This window comes from Bradysia coprophila, unplaced genomic scaffold, assembly GCF_014529535.1.
Source record: "Bradysia coprophila strain Holo2 unplaced genomic scaffold, BU_Bcop_v1 contig_324, whole genome shotgun sequence".
Taxonomy (NCBI): domain Eukaryota; kingdom Metazoa; phylum Arthropoda; class Insecta; order Diptera; family Sciaridae; genus Bradysia; species Bradysia coprophila.
In genome coordinates this window covers 1,909,875-1,927,695 of record NW_023503584.1, presented here as the reverse complement: position 1 = coordinate 1,927,695, position 17,821 = coordinate 1,909,875, and the positions used below count along the sequence as shown (strand labels likewise).

General features: G+C 33.6%; 1 long non-coding RNA gene across 1 annotated transcript; it reads left to right on the top strand.

Moving 5' to 3' along the window:
• The first annotated feature begins 846 nt into the window (after nt 1–846).
• Nucleotides 847–12,531, top strand: LOC119079399. The gene is made up of 3 exons (XR_005088165.1): nt 847–1,065; nt 8,242–8,247; nt 12,521–12,531. It is a non-coding gene; the product is annotated as an uncharacterized LOC119079399 (long non-coding RNA).
• The last annotated feature ends 5,290 nt before the right edge of the window (nt 12,532–17,821 follow it).

Here is a 17,821-nt window from a genome sequence, read left to right as displayed (position 1 = left end):
TGATCAACTGAACATTAATGTTCAGCAAGACAGTACAGTGGAGACGTACGATGTTATAAGATAGCTTTCCCATAATGTCTTCCAAACACAAGTACTGAGTTGGGACATGGGTAAGGTGGTGGACTGGAGTGTCGGAGGTCCCGAGTTCGAATCGCACGGACGGCAGTTTTTTTTTTTTTTTAAATAAGTTGACGTAAATAAACGTACTAAATCGTTTAAAGATGAAAATTTATGAACTCTGAATAATATTTTCTGTACAACTTTTATTTTTCGATGAGACAACCAATGTTCGCCCAACTGTACATTGATACAGCTGTACTGTAAATATTACTGCTACGTTAACATAATGTACTTGTCCCGAATTTGTACAGTACATTCGTACAACGACTACAGCTGAGCTGGACAAAATTTTTATAGGTGCGTGTAAGTTTAACGAGAGCTTGCACGAGTATCAGTGGACGTCAAGTATAGACTACGGAGCATGGTGAGGTATTGTATCGAAGGAAAATGCTACAATGTCTAGGAATATAATTTTTCTTGTATATTCATTATAAAGGCTGCTTAGGATAATCTTTTTTACTTTAGCGTCAGTGACAATACACACACATCGTGTGAATTTTATCACTACGTGAACGATAACAGCATATTAATGAAAGGAAGTAAATCGGCAGGTAAGACGTTAGTTTTATTTCACATCTACACCATCAGACTTGGCTCTGAGTGAATTAGACCAAGGTTATGAAAGAACAGGTTAAGACGGTAAGACACTCACGAAGGCGAGTGACATCAAATTTGTTAAACGCACTCATTACATATCGTGTGAAAAGTCAACTTGAAGACAAATATAGTCGAATCATAGAACTGTTTCTAGCACGAACACTCATTTTTTTAACGTCAAAAAGCCTCCAAATTTTTAAATATGTATGCGTGTACGATTGCATGTGTTGTGTGTTTTTACTCACACCAAGAAATCATGACTCCTATCTGTACGAGAAAATGCAAGGCCTATTTTGATTGCATTAGCCTCCGAATATTTCTTATGTTCATGCTAGTAGCAGAGCTGTGGTTGAATTCGTCATATAAATTTCACAAACTTAGTTAACGCCAAAATTTTTTTTTGATTACATCGCCTTCGCGATCAACTCAGAAGTCTCCTAACATGTTCTCTCAGAACCTTGAACTCTATCATGGTACGCTACGAACTACTTAGACGAATGCAAGTCAAATACTAGCGAGGTAATAGCTATTAATAGTGAGCGAAGTAATCCATAAAGGTTATAGGTCATTCATAAATTAAGTAACGCTTTTTTAGTGCTGTCATCAAAATTCAATCTTAAATAACTCGCTGGTCAAATAGAGTTGAAACTACGCTCTAGAATACACCCCCAGGGTATTGCTTTCACTTTACTGAGAGCGTATTTTTGATTGAGTTTTTACAGTGAACGACAACTCAAATGTCTCACTGTCAAATTTTTCTGAGAATTTTATTGTGTCATTGCAAATTCACAATGACATTCTCTGAAAAAAATGACAGTGAGACATTTGAGATGTCGTTCACTGTAGGACTTAGTTTTGATGAGAGCACCGAAAAGATTTACGTCATTTATGAATGGTCCACATCCCTGAATGGGTATTACTAGGAACTATTTTTGTGAAAATGTTTTCCCAAATTTTCTCATATTTTCACAGAATATTTTCCCTTTCTTTTTGTTGAAAAAAAGAGTCATTGTTGTGGGGAAAATGAAGAAATTTTTGGGAAAATATGGCAATACGTTTTACGGTTCATTAGGTATTTCAATATTTATTCAGTTACGCAACCGAAGACAGATGGGAGGTGTTTGGTTGCGACAGATTAACAAACTTTCCTCATATTCTATATTGAATCATCATTTGCGTTTGAATTCTAAGCAAATTATATCGACGAAAGGAACCTGTAATTTACCTCCACGCAAAATATCTCAGAATATAACTGAAAATTTTACATTTCCACATCAACGTAAACTCTAGCGTACAAAGAGAACTGTTCGTTTAAAAAAAAAATCTTTATGCTCCAAGGAATTAGAAGCTGTTTCTATTGCATACTTTGGTTCTTTCGGCATGATATAATTCAATCAAGGACGGCATAATACAATTTGTTGGATCCCTGTAAAAATATTCTTCTGTCTAGACAATTTACTTTGTTAAATAATAAATGTTGTGTGTGAGCTCGACAAATTGCTTCCCCTTAGTTTTCGTACGATCTTATAGTGTGTGATATACAAGAAGACGAATAAGTTGGCTCAGAAGCATATTGATTTGCTACCTAGCGGGGATATGTGACGAAGTCAATACGTTCTTATTGAACACCAATGTGAGGTAAGTTGCACATTATAGACACAATTTCTTTTAAAAAACTTTTTCTTTTCGCCAATCGTCTCGTTCGAACTCGATATAGTAAACCATATTGCTCTACGTCGCAATGTTTTGCTCACAATCCAAACATTTCATTGATTTGTTGTGAAAGTTCTGGTTGCTTTCCACACATATAAACCGCTTGGTATTAATCTATAGATTCTAACAAAGAACAAACGTACGCAAAATCGTCATCTAAACCGGTATACGTCACGCAAGCCATCCAAACATTGATGACGTAAAACATATAAAACTTTTCATCATAAAAAGAAAGTGAAAATTTTCGTGCCTGGATCATGTTCTGTCGTTATCTTTAGTCACACATAACTGAATGTTAGTTATTACAATGCGTCTAAGCGAATGTGTTATATGTAGATTGATAAGCTATAATTCAAAGAAAATCATAGATCTGCTCAAATACTCCCACAATGTTTATAAATGTGTATAGGGGCTACTGGTTGATGAAATCAAACTTACTCATGTTCAACTGAAATGAATGGATAAACGTAAACATTTGCACGTTTGTCAGTGTATTGTTCGTAGATATTTCTGGAAAATGCGTAAGCAAAGTCGCGTTATGAAAATAAACAAAAACCGCACCGAAAAATAAATTGTATCGACATGCGACATCAAGTCGTTTGCCGACGTGATAGATAGAGACATTGAATAATTAGATTGTATTAGGTAATATTGTCCGGTAAACAATGATATTGAAATGAGTAATGAAGACGTTTAGCTCAATTGGTTTGCATTTTGTGAGTAAGCACTTTCGATAGACATCGAAATTATCAGAATTAACTTGTTACAGACCGCAAGCGACCAGTGTCGAATCTATTACTTCCATCGATCAACGTATTTTTAACCTGTTGATTTCAAATCTTGTACTTCAATTTTTTAGCATGCATTTTACTATTGTACATATAAAGGACCATATTTGTTTGTTTGTTTATTCCGATTAATATACAGGCCACTACCATAATTACATATTAACCGTTAATTTACGTATAAGTTGTCGTTATTAAATCATTAAATTCATAGTCTCAAAAGGAGATTAAAGCGAAAATCAAAGAAAAGAACAAATTAAAGAGAAAAAGATCTTACATCCATTGATCAAACTGTAACTCTTAAATCTTATAGAGAGACTTAACTCGGTATGTCAATCGAAGAATAGTATTCATTGTGGTTGCTCTGAAGTCTATACATAGGGGAATTGCGCTGAATGTTTGATTTTTTGTTGAACGGTAGGTAAAAAGTTTGCTGGTTGCTGGTGACTCAAGATGGGCGATTAAAGTTGAGTGCAAAGCTCAGGGTTGAGACGATGTTACCGTGAACCAGTTTATGGAGCAAAAATTCATCGAACTTAGGGAATGCAATCTCGGGATTAATCCCGGTACTAATCCCGGAAAACTCCAGTACCGAAAACCGGTTTTCACCAAAAAATACCGGGATTTATCCCGAAAGATTAAAATTAAATAAATTGAAAATTTTTAGTCGGATTTTTAGCATTTACAAAGCGATTTCGTATGGCAACAGCTTTTGATGATTAGACAGGAGTTCAATTTTATCGAAAATGGTGAGAATCTAGTGATCAAAAGCATATGACAAAATGACAACGTGTTAACTACGCGTTTACAACGCATCATAAGGTGCCTGAGCTTTGATTTGGCATGGCTACATACATTTAAGCGAGCAGATGTTGTACATATCAATAGATAAGGTTCCAGGTATTTGCCTACACAAGGATTGATTCACGCCTTCTGTCCTGAGAATCTTATACAAACATCGGAATAAAGTCCAGAGATACTGAATCACTTTTTAAAAAAGTCGCATCATGAAATGGTCTTAATGTACATGATTTAATGTTCATACATATTCATGAGTGTAAACTACTCATCAAACCGACTAGCGTAGAGTTGAGTAAAGTAGAGTAGAGATGGCTTTTTCTGATTGCGGTTATTTGTGTCGTTCAAGATTTAACGGTGAGACGGTGCAACACTTGTGCTTTCTTTGAGCGTTTTTCAGAGAGAAAATTGACGTTGCTAATGTCATTAGAAATGAGTATATTAAGGTTTGTACGTTAAATTTAAGAATTTGTCAAGTCCGTAGTTAGGAGGAAATTTGCTGTGATCCTTTTGGGATTTAGAAAGAAAATAAAAATTTTATACTAATAGGCCAAAAAATTTTTTAAATTCAAAAAATTCTTTACTTTCTTCACTGGCATATTTCTAACTTTTCATTTATCTTGCATAAGTTACTAATCAAAGAAAATCTAATAATTAGCAATGTTAGACTTAACATTTGTGTAAGTTGAAACGAAAATGTCTTGGCTTTTGAAAACTCATGTAGTTTCATAATATTGCACACAGCCCGTCTTGTAAAACCACCCTGACTACAGGACCCAGAGTACAGACTACATTGTAAAGTTTCAAACAAAACGACGATAAGTTTTTTGAATTCTGCTTTTTAAAATTTCTTCTTAGAAATCCAAATTTTTATCAAGAAATAAGTCATTTCGATTTTTCTTTCCAATCCCGAAAATACCGGTATTCCTGGTATTGATACTGAATCAAATCCCGAATCCCGGTTTTGTAAAAACGGTCCGGGATTGCATTCCCTAATCGAACTGTAGTCGACGCGTTTCGAGTGATTGTAAGTTCAGTTGCTTCAGTCGAGTGTGGTAATCCGGTTGACCCAATATATCGATGACAAGGAAGCTGGTAGCGACAATGAGCAAATACCTAATCCGCCTAAGTTGACTGGCATGCTCGACTGCACCCATTGAGAGTGATTTAACTGAACATTGGTTATTTTCTCCAGGGCCGATTTCATATCCAAATCACAGGGGTGTAACTTAGGCCTGTTCATTTTAGAGAAATAGTCCTAAATTTATCTGGCATGGTGTTTATCTGGTCCGGAAGGCTAAAATATTTGAAACGTATTTTTTTGGAATTTTAAAAAATAGTTTAGATCTGGGGAGCGAAGCATTTGTTCAAATGTACGAAAGCGTTGGTTAGAAGAGAGGAGAATGATGTTGTATATCTATTTTACTCTTCTAACCAACGCATTCATACATTTGAACAAATGCTTCGCTCCCCAGATCTAAACTATTTTTTAAAATTCCAAAAAAAATACGGGTCAAATATTTTAGCCTTCCGGACCAGATAAACACCATGCCAGATAAATTTGAGACTATTTCTCTAAAATGAACAGGCCTAGTGTAATTTTTATTGTCGCTGCTTACAACAATTTTGATTTTTGTACCAGCCCTGTTGAATGTCGTTCAAAAACATCGATTCGTTTTTTAATTTTCTGAATGTTATAGTGTTCGGCAACAACGATTTTCAATAATAGTACTTTTTAGTGGCTGCGCCACTATTGTGAGCAGTCTTTTTTGTCGCAAATATTTAATAAATTGTCATTGATATGGAAAAAAAACTTTTTAGTTGTCTTCGGCAATTGCCTAAAATCGATGGTATCGATAATTGCTAGATTATGCTAGATTAGCCAGTACAATGTCGGGTGTGTTACCGATCGTTCCGTCGTTCAAGTACTACAAGTACCAAATGTTCAGATCCAGAGTTCCCACGGCTTAGGAAAGCTCCTAAAATTAGGAATTGTAGGAAATTTTAAAGGCAATTTTAGGAGTATTTTAGGAGATTTGGAAGGTAATTTTAGGAGAATTTTAGGAGGAATTTTTTTAAATGTGGTAAAGGTTGTATAAGTAATTTCCGGAGGAATTTTTGCTCTGTTTCTCTGTTTCTCATACACTTCGTAAAATACTAAAAATGTTTAATAAAATTGACAAAAAGTTTTTTTTTGTCAAAACATATTTTTCCTTATGTTTTTCCTTTAATAATTGAAACTTTTATGATTTCCTCTTTTCTGACGCCAGTCTCGACTAGCCAGCAACTGATCCTTTATCAGGTTTTTCTTGCCTTTCGAATTAACAAGATTCACCATAATTTTGTTTCCATCATTTATCAGCTCTTGTGCACTAAAAAGTTTTTTTCTACTGGATCTGGAGAGATTTCTCGATATCGGAAAGTTTTTCTGAACTCGATTTTTTTTTTTGTGAAGATGCTTTATTGAGATTATCTTCCGCCTCTTTATTCTTAAGAAGAAGTACCTTCTCGACTTTTTGTTGTTCGAGAAAAGTAAAGTACATTGGAGCACATCTGGAAAATACGTCGATTCATTAGGAAGTCAGCGACGTTTATATTATTCAATGTGTCCTTAAACGTTCGAAGTGACACGATAGTCGCATCTTCTAACAAACTGCGATCCTCGATAATGTAGTTATTTTCGCTAAATCCACGTTCAGGATCGCTATTTGCATGACTCAAAGAAAGGAGTGTTTTCGCAAGTTGAGTCAGGTTCATACAGAAGTTCAAATTCATTGCCGCATAATTTTGCTGTTTTTACCGTTTTTAGTTTTTCAGTATTATTAAAAAATTTCTTCGAGAGTATGAGCTCATTTTAGGAATTTTAGGAGTTTTAGAAGATTTTAGGAGATTTTAGGAGGATTTGGTCCATTTTATGAATTTTATGAATTTTAGGAGGAGTGGGAACTCTGCAGATCGGAAGGCAATTGAAGAATCAATGGATGTATTGTTAGGCTAAAAATTAATGGGCCTGCTGGATCATCTTGTTGGGCTCCCACCTGTGATGAAATTACCTTGTTACCAAATGACAGGAACGTTGGTTTTAGATAACATTGACGATGGTGGTGAGTGGTACAGCTCCGCACTGTTTTTTATTTCAACCAACATAACATCCCTCTCCACACTGTTGAACGCATTACGGACATCTACTTTCAAAAGCAGCTTGGTCGAATTTAGCGGGTTTCGTATATATGCAGATTTTCCAGATTCCAGATTTTCACATTTTCCCTAATATTCCTGTTTTCCCCAATTTTCCTTATTTTTCCTTATTTTGCTGAATTTCTCCGATCTTCCCTTATTTTCCATATTTTCCTTAATTTTCCCTAAAATAGTCCCTGGGTAGTCCCATTTGAAACGAGACTGTTTCGCAGAAATGTACAAATTTAATGTCACCGTTCTGAAATAACAAGCGTAAATTCCGCTCAGTTCTCTCTTATAAGCAGAAAAACTTTTTTCATTTCTGCTAAATAGGAATTTGTTTCTTCGTATTTGTGTTCCTAATGAGCGTCGAGTCTATTACAACTTTTAAACTTGACATACAAAAAATTTATTGAAAAGTTTTCCCTTCGTAATCTTCAAATTCAACGTCTAACGTGGCTTCTATTGCGATGGTTCGTTAACTTATCACAGGCTCAAATTGATAAAATTGAGTGTATTGATAAAACAGGAAGACCCTGAAATTATAGACAAGAATTATGCGTACTTTGAACTAGAGGGTTACAGAGTGACGACGATGCATAGTTCGCAGTTTTACATTCCTTATCTAATACTTTTGTATATGAAACAGTCTCATCATCTGTTAGTGCACATTGAGAAAGTTTTGTTGATTATGGATTGGAATTTCATAACTGTGTCACCAGATTTTCTCAATTAACCTTTGAAGGTGAGCGTAAAATCGAAAAATTTTGCTACATATTTTGTTGAAACTGCCACTGTTGAAACTGTGAATTTGACGCGCAAAATCTTCTACTTCACAACTCTTAACATAAATTTTGCTATATAAAAAACCACTTGCGAGACTCATCGTAGTTATTTCTTTAACGCCGTTGTCGATAACAGATGAATATAATTGGAAGTTCCATTTTTGCCTATGTATGTTTATTTCAGACTCAGACAAATTACATAAAAACCTTAGAATACAATAAAAAAAGTTTTTCAATTTTTTAAGAATTTTACGAAACAGCTGAAGGAAATTGTGCCTACCTACTGCCTAAACCCTTATCGTTCGTTAAATTTTCAATTTTTTTCTTGCAATCCTGCACTTCGGATTTTTTTTTTTTAATATTCATTTCTAGTGGCGACAGTTATCTAAAAATTAGTTGATATGAAACAAAGAACTGGTTTTGATTGAGCCAATCAAATGGCACCAACTTAACGTACGGCCATGGAGTACCAGATACATCAAGATAATTGAATTAAATTAAATCTTTTGTACTGAACTCAAGACCTGTTCGATAGAGATACTGTGGCTTAAGCTAATTAAGCTATATATGTATGCATCATACAGTCACTTCTATGCCTATAATGGTGTAAAAATAAGCATTTTATCAAAAAACAACAACGAACACAAACGCATTGTGACTTCAACGACTTTGTTTGATTATTGTTCGTTAAAAACAGACAAAATAAACTCGATTAGATTTTATAACCTGTGGTGCCTATACATTTATGTATGCGAATTATTTGCGTCCACTTTTTTTAAATTTCAAATCTAATGCAAATGATCCAAAATTATAAACAATTTTTGCTTGAAATTGAAATGTTATATCAGCTAGCGATTTTCTATGTCAATTCAGCAAAAATCGTATATATACGAAAGGCGCGCGATAATGCATATTTAGGTACATGAAAATATAATTTCAGAAAAATAACAAAATTCGTTTGCTTTAGGTGGTGTGTGTGTGTATTCCTTTCCAAACATTTATTATTATTTCGGGTAGGTAGATACAATCGATCTATCTATGTAATTAAAAAAAATATTGTTTTTTGCAATAAAATATTTTTTTTTTTAAATTGCCATTTTACCAAAATGATAAAAGCGAACCACACCAGTGCGCGATATTTTTTTTTTAATGCAAATTTTTGAAAAGAGAGAAGACAGAAAAAAAACATTCCGTGGACTAAACAAAAAACGCATAAAAGCATGAAACATACCAAAGGTTAATACTGTTAACAGAAATCTAATTTATATAAAATTATTGTCAAAAGCAACTTTTGCAAGTATTCACATCATATATATACCTTGCACACATTTATATTGCCTTTATTGAAAATCATGTTTATAAAATAATTTTTTTTTTATTTTCCATTTCAATATGTAATCAGCAACTCAGTGCATAGTATTAACAAAATGTATATGAAATACATAAAATTCGTTTGCTGTGTAATGAAGAATTGTATGGTCGCAATTTAAACGTATAGTTTAAAAAAAAAATTAATAAAAAAAGTCTACGGACCGGACGAAAAATGCATTGCAAGTTATATATACATATTGTATGAACTGCACATTCGGTTTCATTGCCCCGATTTAAATAATTATTAATGAAAAATAATACACGACAATATAATCAACCAAATGCTGCAATCTTTACATTGTGCTTGCGTTTTCTGTTGCTAAGCTATTAATTGATAGAAATGCATTATATTGTAGGCGATATTCATTTTTTTTTTTCGTGGTTGTTGTTGCTGTTATACACACACTGAATTGGCAATGACATGCTATAAATATGTATGTATTCGATATATATATATTTCGATCAAAATATGGTTCGAAGCGGTTCGATTAAATAATTATTTTTTTCTCTCTCTTTTTCAGTGTTTTTTCGAATTTAAATACGAGTTTTTTTTTACTCATTTGAGTACAAGGTGCGTATCAATGTCTGAATTTCATACAAAAGAAATTAAACGTAGGTTATGTTCCATATAATAATGTGTTTTAGCCGGTTTTCTGATCTTTTTTATTATTATCTTACGCAATATTTTATTCAATTTATTAATTTAGTTAACGTTATGCTTGCTAATAATGCAATTTTTCTCTGTACGCAAATTTAGGTTTAGAATTTTTGCATTTAAAAGTCAGCTTAGATTGTCTTAAGTAACGTAAGTATCTTTTGTACGAATTTTCTACATGTTTGGGTTGACAAAAAACATATTTAGAGACTGTAACGAACTATGTTGGTAAATGTTGAGAATATTTTTTTTAAACTTACGTTTTTCCGGGTACTAACCGTGCCCATTGATGATTAACCTGAGAATTGGACGAGCAGCGATTTAACCAATGCTGCTATTTTGACTATATGAACTATATCTTATTTTGAACCGTTCTTAGTGTTACCTGTAATCATAACATGTTTCTTGCAATTATTATAGTTTAAAGCAATTATTGGAAACATAGATGTTGAACCACATAATTCTGAACTTCACGCTGATAGTGGGAGGACGAAATCTCGCATCTGTTCTAGAAAACAACGACAAAAAAAAACGTTGATCTCCCTAGGGGTGAGTCACTTCCATTTAATCCATTTAATCCATTAAATCCATTTAATCCAAAAAAAAAAATTTTTTGTTTTACCGAAACAATTAGGCCACCCACCTAAAAAATCTGTAAACTAATTACGAAAATTAAATTCGCACGATCCCCAGGGCGTTTAAGTACTCATGAGACAAAGAAAATTTTTTTTGGTAAAAATGGAATTAAATTTATTTAATCCATTTAATCCATTTTACACCAAAAACTTCTAAAAGTGGAATTTTATGCTTTTTAATGTTCTAGTATGACTTGTAGTATTTAATCCAATTTTTATTCCATTTAATCCATTAAATCCATTTAATACATTTAATCCATTTAATCTAAAAGTGACTCACCCCTCGTGATCTCCTGTATTATAGTATAGCTGTATTATAGTAAAATGTGTGTTGAACTAATTAAGTTACAGATTCTGTATCAGACATTCTGAACAAAAGAACTACCAGATTCAATGACAATGCGTTTGCCTTTGCCATTTTGAAAAAGTTAGACGCTAGACCATTGGGAGTTCTAAATGTTCACACTATTTATAAAACAAAATGTGTTTACTAAGCATAAGTATCGTCAGCGATTTATTTTGTTAATTATATTCTAAGGCTAATTCAGATTTTCGAATTTTGTGCTGAACTGGAATATTTAATAAAAAATACTGTGTACGTTGCCCACATATTACTACGCAAAAATTAAAACTTATGCACTTTATCAAGTCATATTAAATCGAAATTTTCTTGCCAGTAGACCGTTTATTTTAGTGCATGCCACTTGTCGATATGAATGTATGGAATTTGAATTCAACTGTACAAATGATTGCCGTTGCATCAAACAATACTTAAGCTAAATTCAAGTGTTAGGCTTCCAGTAAGCCTCATTAAAATTGTCAATATTTTCCATATTTTCCAGTACGATTAAATGATTTCCACTCAAGAATTCACTGGGATGTCTGCTTTTAATGATTGCAACCTATTATTTCTTCGTATTTTAAAATAATTAAATTCGTGATTTTAATCTATGTTAGAGCTGACTGTTCTGTTGTAGTTGATATTTGTCGCTGAAAACATTAGTGCGACACTGGTCTTTGGTCTGGGAATGTCCACTGTACTGGAATAAATTTTCACTTGAAATAAATGGAAAATTTAAATTTCAAATGGTAAATGTGGTTAATCAAAGCACCAACCGGACGCCATCTAACCTTGCCAAGTTGTATCGATTTTCAATTATACTCTCATCTCCGGCTAGGTAAAGTGTCAGAAGTTTTCTTAAAATACATCTACTTAAAGCGATAAAATCGTGAAAATGGTATTTTACATGGTCATGAACAACTATGACGATTTTTTTTGTATTTATTGAATAATGCATAATGCTCTTGTCGGACCATTATTTTAAAAGGAGAATCGAACGGCTAGTCATCTGGTATCAACAAAGAAGCAAAAAGAAGATATGATTTGTCAGGTTTCCACTATAATAGCAAAATGTATGAAAAAACAAATGAAGTAAAAGATTTTGTATCAGTCTGTTGAAAATACTTAGGCCAGATTGATATGAATTTTATCGCCATACGACTTCTGTTTCTGAAAAGTTAACAAAAGCTTACAGAAAATGCAGCTCATAGATTGTGACGATCATTGAAAATTGTGTAGATGTTACCTCACAATTGCGGTTGCACCATTCCAGTAACACCTGAACCATTTATCAGATTGGATTCACTGAGATTAGCAGGTGGGCATTGGACAGGTGTCGTTTTCAGAGAGACGCATGAACGACTTTAAATTTAGTTATCAAAAGTGAATTATCAAATCGGTTGAGTTCTTGAGTCATGTTACTCAGACGTCTGATTTAACTGATAAGCAAACATAGCTGTTTTAGCGGCGCTAATCCCTAATTTCGTTCGTAATAGCAGACATATAAAGCAGCTAAAAAACGGTCAACGGTTTGTTTTGCTCAGCTAATATTTTCTTTTCCTGTGTACTTTGGTTATCAATCTGTTCATTAACAACAGGAGTGCACACGAAGTGTCACAACAGAACCACTGCGGCGTCAATTATGGGAACAGTACTTCCATCCAAGAATTTAAAAGAAATATTTTATTTATAAAAACAATTCAGTTTCTAAACTTTATTCTCCTATGGAGGGTTATTATTTGGTAGTTTTGTCATACACAGTTTTTCTCAATAAAGGGAACATAATTTTTACTTTTCGCCACTGCGCAGAAACATCTTACTAATTGTTTCTTTAAAGGTCCCACTTTAGAGAGCACCGACTTAACGTCACTTCTCCGCAGTATGCAAATACTCTCAGAGGAAAGTCAAGTGCTTAATTGGTATTTCGCCTAAATGTAGGCGAGGGTCGCAATCCGCTCAAGGTGAAATTTCCTATTTCTCCCCGAGGTGAACACAACGTTTTTCATGCTAGCGTTAGCAAACATCTGTATTTTTGTCCCCTTTGAAGAAAATAAAATCAATAGCGTGTTTTGGTATTCAGCCATTTTAGGTGAGAAAATGATCGTTTTCTCAGCCAATATGGCTAACCCGACATTCAAGGGGAGAAAATGATAATTTTCTCACCTAAAATGGCGCCTCTCAGAATGACAACAAAGGCCACTTTCACAACGCTTCATAGTGGACAAAATAGGGATTTTTGCGGCACTAGCATCAAAAAATCATTGCTGGAAGCTTTGCGCACATTCACAATATTTTGAAGGGCGACCTACAAAGTGAAAGTTATAAGTTATTCTCCTTAGTCGATTTCCTTCAACTCCACATATGTTCAAGTTTCTTCTAACAAACACCCAAACAATGTTTGCTTTCGGTTCTGCTAAGCCTGAGGCCATTTAAGTTTTAGTAATAGTTATTTGTGTATCTGTTTTGGACGATTGTTTTTAGGCAATTTCGCGAGTTGTAGCCCGAACGAAGTGATATTTTTTAGCTTTTGTAAAGGGTAGGTAGAGTGAAACGTTCCGAAAATCTTTTATCACAACTTTAACAATTTATGCAGGCAAGTCGCACAACCCACAGTTATGTGGTGGTGTATTAAATATGGCATTATTTATTGAATCGAAAACAGTATAAATTTAACTCTGACGATACGACCAATCGGATAGTCCAAATTCCAGAAATGTGTGTGTACACACAGTACAGCTATCAAGCAACATTTTAATTAATTAGAATGAAAACAATTTTTTTTTTCTAATTTGGTTTAGCAACAATCAAAGCAGAATATTAAAAAGTTTTGTTGTTGAATATTTGTTGGATTAATGACATCGTAGCAAGAGTCAAATTAGCGTGATAAAGATAAGTAATGATCCGAACTGTGTAACTGAGATAATTATTGAAATAACGAGTGATTTATCTGAGTTTTACTGTTTTGTTTTTGTGGATTCGGTAACTGTACATATGAACTTACCTACACCAATAGTTTTGCTGTGTGGTAGGAAGAGAAAAGCATCATTGTATTGTCGATTTTCTATGTTTACGAAAGATCTTAACATCCTATTAATTAAGCTTAAGTGACTGAACAACTGCAATAATTATCATCATTCATTTCTCGTATATAATACGTAATCCATTATCATTTAAATTGTCATTTTGCATTAACATATTCACGAGAAATAACGATGTGTTGCATTGTTCAATAATTTAAAATTTTATTATAAAAAGCATCGACATTAACACCAAAACGAGATACTCAAAGATATCCCATGTAGACAGTCAACGAAACGGATAAGTATATTATGTGGAAAATGGCAAGGTAATTGAAAAAAATAAAATAAATTCCAAGATAAAAACTAAGTATACGAGAATCAGACCATCTTGTGGTGTCGTATTTATGAATTTGAAACACGTCTACCACCATGAGCGAACAAGGATTTATTCCAAATATTTCGAGATAACTCAGGTTTTATCGCGGAGAATAAAAATAAAATTAATTTGATTATATATACTCCGTTAACGCAGCACAGTTTACAAATTTTAATTTATCAGTCACCGCAAATATGACTGATTTCGAATTATCATTTTTATTTTCTCGACCAAAAATAAATAATTAAATTTCCCTCGCGTCTTTTTTTTTGGCTACGTACTCATTTTACTACATCATTGCAAATGTAAATCCAACGTTTTAATTCCATTGAAAATTAATCACGTCAGAACTTTACCTATAATTTGCATCATTTTTATTTCATTCAGAACCATAAATTTTTGGGGGAGAAGCTTATCTGAACTTCGCACACCACTAAACAATGTAATTTTCCCGGAATGACGTCATTCGCCTTGATGAATATTTGTGTGTGGGCGCTTTTCATACTTTCAGTCAATGAAATGGCAAAAAAGTACCTACGTAGTTTCTCGAATGTTATACGCTTTTCTGAATCGTTTTGTCATAGTATGGGTGTTGTGTCGTCGTAAATGGATATTGTACGAAGCTCATAGTATAACACATTCAACGGATTCCGAAATCAACGGATTTCCATTACTATCGTTTTGAAACCTTGGTCTGGGTTTCGATCCTCTTTTTTCCCAACTAGTTGAATTTCGTTGATGATATGAACGTATACAACAATGTGTATACACACTGTTTGCACATGTATATTATGTCTTGTTGCCTCTACATTCACAAAAAAAAAAGTTCTTGCTGAATCTAGGCATGCTCTTTCTAATGAAGGACACGTTGAAAAGCAAAAGGAAATTTTGTGTTATGTGTGGGCGATGTTTCGAGATGCGTGGGTGTGAATCTTTTCCATTTACTGGTGGTACGCCGAGCATTGTGACGACGTTACAATTTTGAGGACAAAAAGAAAACAATTATTATCTTTGATTGTCACTGCTTAATGACTAGTTACTTTTTTTTTGTCGTTTGCAGTGATAAACCTGTTGTTCGTGTAATGGGGACGATTATGATCCACTTTTGTCATCGAAAAATTTTATTTTTCGGCGATGATGCGAAGAATGATTTTGAAAACGGTTTTCTTTGAACGATGATTGCATCTCACGAACTGAAGTTAAACAAAACAAAAATTTTCTATTTATATGAATGTAGGTTAAACGATATCATTTCACCAACATCCAGCAGAGAGTAATTCCAATAAATTTTCCATCATATTTGTGTTTAATGATTTGTTAATAAATGACAATGATTTCCAGGAAATAAATTAAATTACACCGCCTTGGTTTGGTGTGTTAGTGTCTCGGCTAGTAGTTTTTATATACATAAAATGGATACGATGGCTGTCATTGAAACCATAATACAATTAACTAAATCGCATCTGAATAACATATTCTGCAAGGAAACTATTCTAATGAAAACTTTAATTGTACGTGTTTTCTTAATCGAGGAAATGTTGTTGAGATGTTTGTTCACTCTCTCGTGAAATTTATGTCTAATAATTCTCAATGACGATTGGTTTCAAAGAAGTCTGTCAGATGATTAGATGAGGCAATGATGCGGTTAATTTTCTTTTTTTGGTTTTTATTCGATTCTTTTGTAAACAGAAAACGTGAAATAAAACCGTAAAAATCTATTCCTTCTAATGTTTAAAGTGTCGCTTTTTGTTAGGTTCTACATCTGGTACTTCTTAGATGATAGTATTCCAGTCTACGCTAGTCGTTTTTGACGATAACCGATGACTAGCGATTTTAAACGAAACATAGGTGATAAGACAGACTCAACTCTGTTTTCTGTGCAGAATTACAATAATTTATCAGAATTATAGTCACCCTAAAATGTTGGTTTCAGGCTTAGAGTAACCGACACTTCTCTCGTGGAATCGACAGTCTAAATGACATTTTTGAACTAAGAAGTCTTATTTGAAGGGTGCAATTACTGGTGTTCCTGGTAAAGACTATGAATAAAAGAGAGAGAGAGAGAAAACAAAACTGCTTTTGCGGCCGCTCGCAGGTGCACAGAAGTACAAATTTTATGAATAATCAATAACTTATGATCTATACTTGCATGTTAGAAACGGCAAGTGTATCTAGATTTAATCATGAATTTCTTAGTCTGTTCAAAGTAAATCGTAGCGTTTCACGCAAAATCTATTACTTCAATATTTTCATCATACATTTCGCTGTGTAAGAGAACATCAGCTCATCGCTTATACTTGACAATGGATATATTGTGGATAGCATATGACTAGCTGACACAACTGCAATATTTTTCAACCGTCGTAGGAGACAAAACGACCTTTAATTAAATGTAACACACCAAAACTTTCCTAACTTTATTATTTGTGGACGGGCTCTTACCAAACATTTATTATGATTTTTTTCCCGACAATATTGTTCTTTCGAGCTAAACTGAAACTAATCTGAAATAGTTAGGTTTTTCCATTAAAATAATGTTTGTTGCTCAAAATTTAACAACAATAAGCGAGATTGTGCTACTCACATTCAGAAATTGAATTTACGAACCTTCTAATAGGTTGCACAAGAGAGAGAAAAAAAAACTTAATTAAATTTCATCGAAAATGTGTTACAAAATTGTTAATAAATAGACGGACATGTGTAAGACAAAACTAAATTAATTTCATTTCATAATAGACTTTACCACCGACAACGGACTTTACTTTGCCATTTTCATTTTATGCGATGTGTGTATTATATCGTAACATCATTATCTTTTGCCAGAAGAACAAAGAAAATAATATTCATTATGACTTGAGCATGATCTCGATGATAAGGATAAGAAAGCTTTAGACAGGTAGCTGGTAGATATATTAATTGCCAGCAAACAATTTTGCGGTCATTGTGGCGAATTATATGTGTAATGTAATCAGCTTGATCCTCAGAAAATAGACAAAGCACATGAAGTATGTATTTTAGATTTTAGATAAAGGTCGGAACAGAACAGGTTTACAGCCTGACCGGAAAATAAGGTAACCTGTTTCTGAAATTTAGCAGGTTGCATGACCTGACCTGAACTTTCGGTTTAAACCAGTTTTTGAGAGCGGTTGACTTCAGTCGATGTATTCTGTGTTTTTAAAGAGTATTCTTGATAGAAGCGGATCCAACACTCATTTTATTTCGATAAGGATTTTTATCCTTAACCAGAAATCTGCATCGAGTTTTATTGTCCATGTTTCATGATTGTTCTTGGTAGCTTTGAGTGTCATGACTATTGAGTGTTCGGCTGCCAGGCTGAGTTCTTGGTCATTCTTAAAATATAAGTCAATTTTCGGCCCTAATTCTGTTGTTCTTGTCCTTATGTCTACTATATCCAAGGCTCTCTACTATAGGCATTTCAGCTGGGGGTA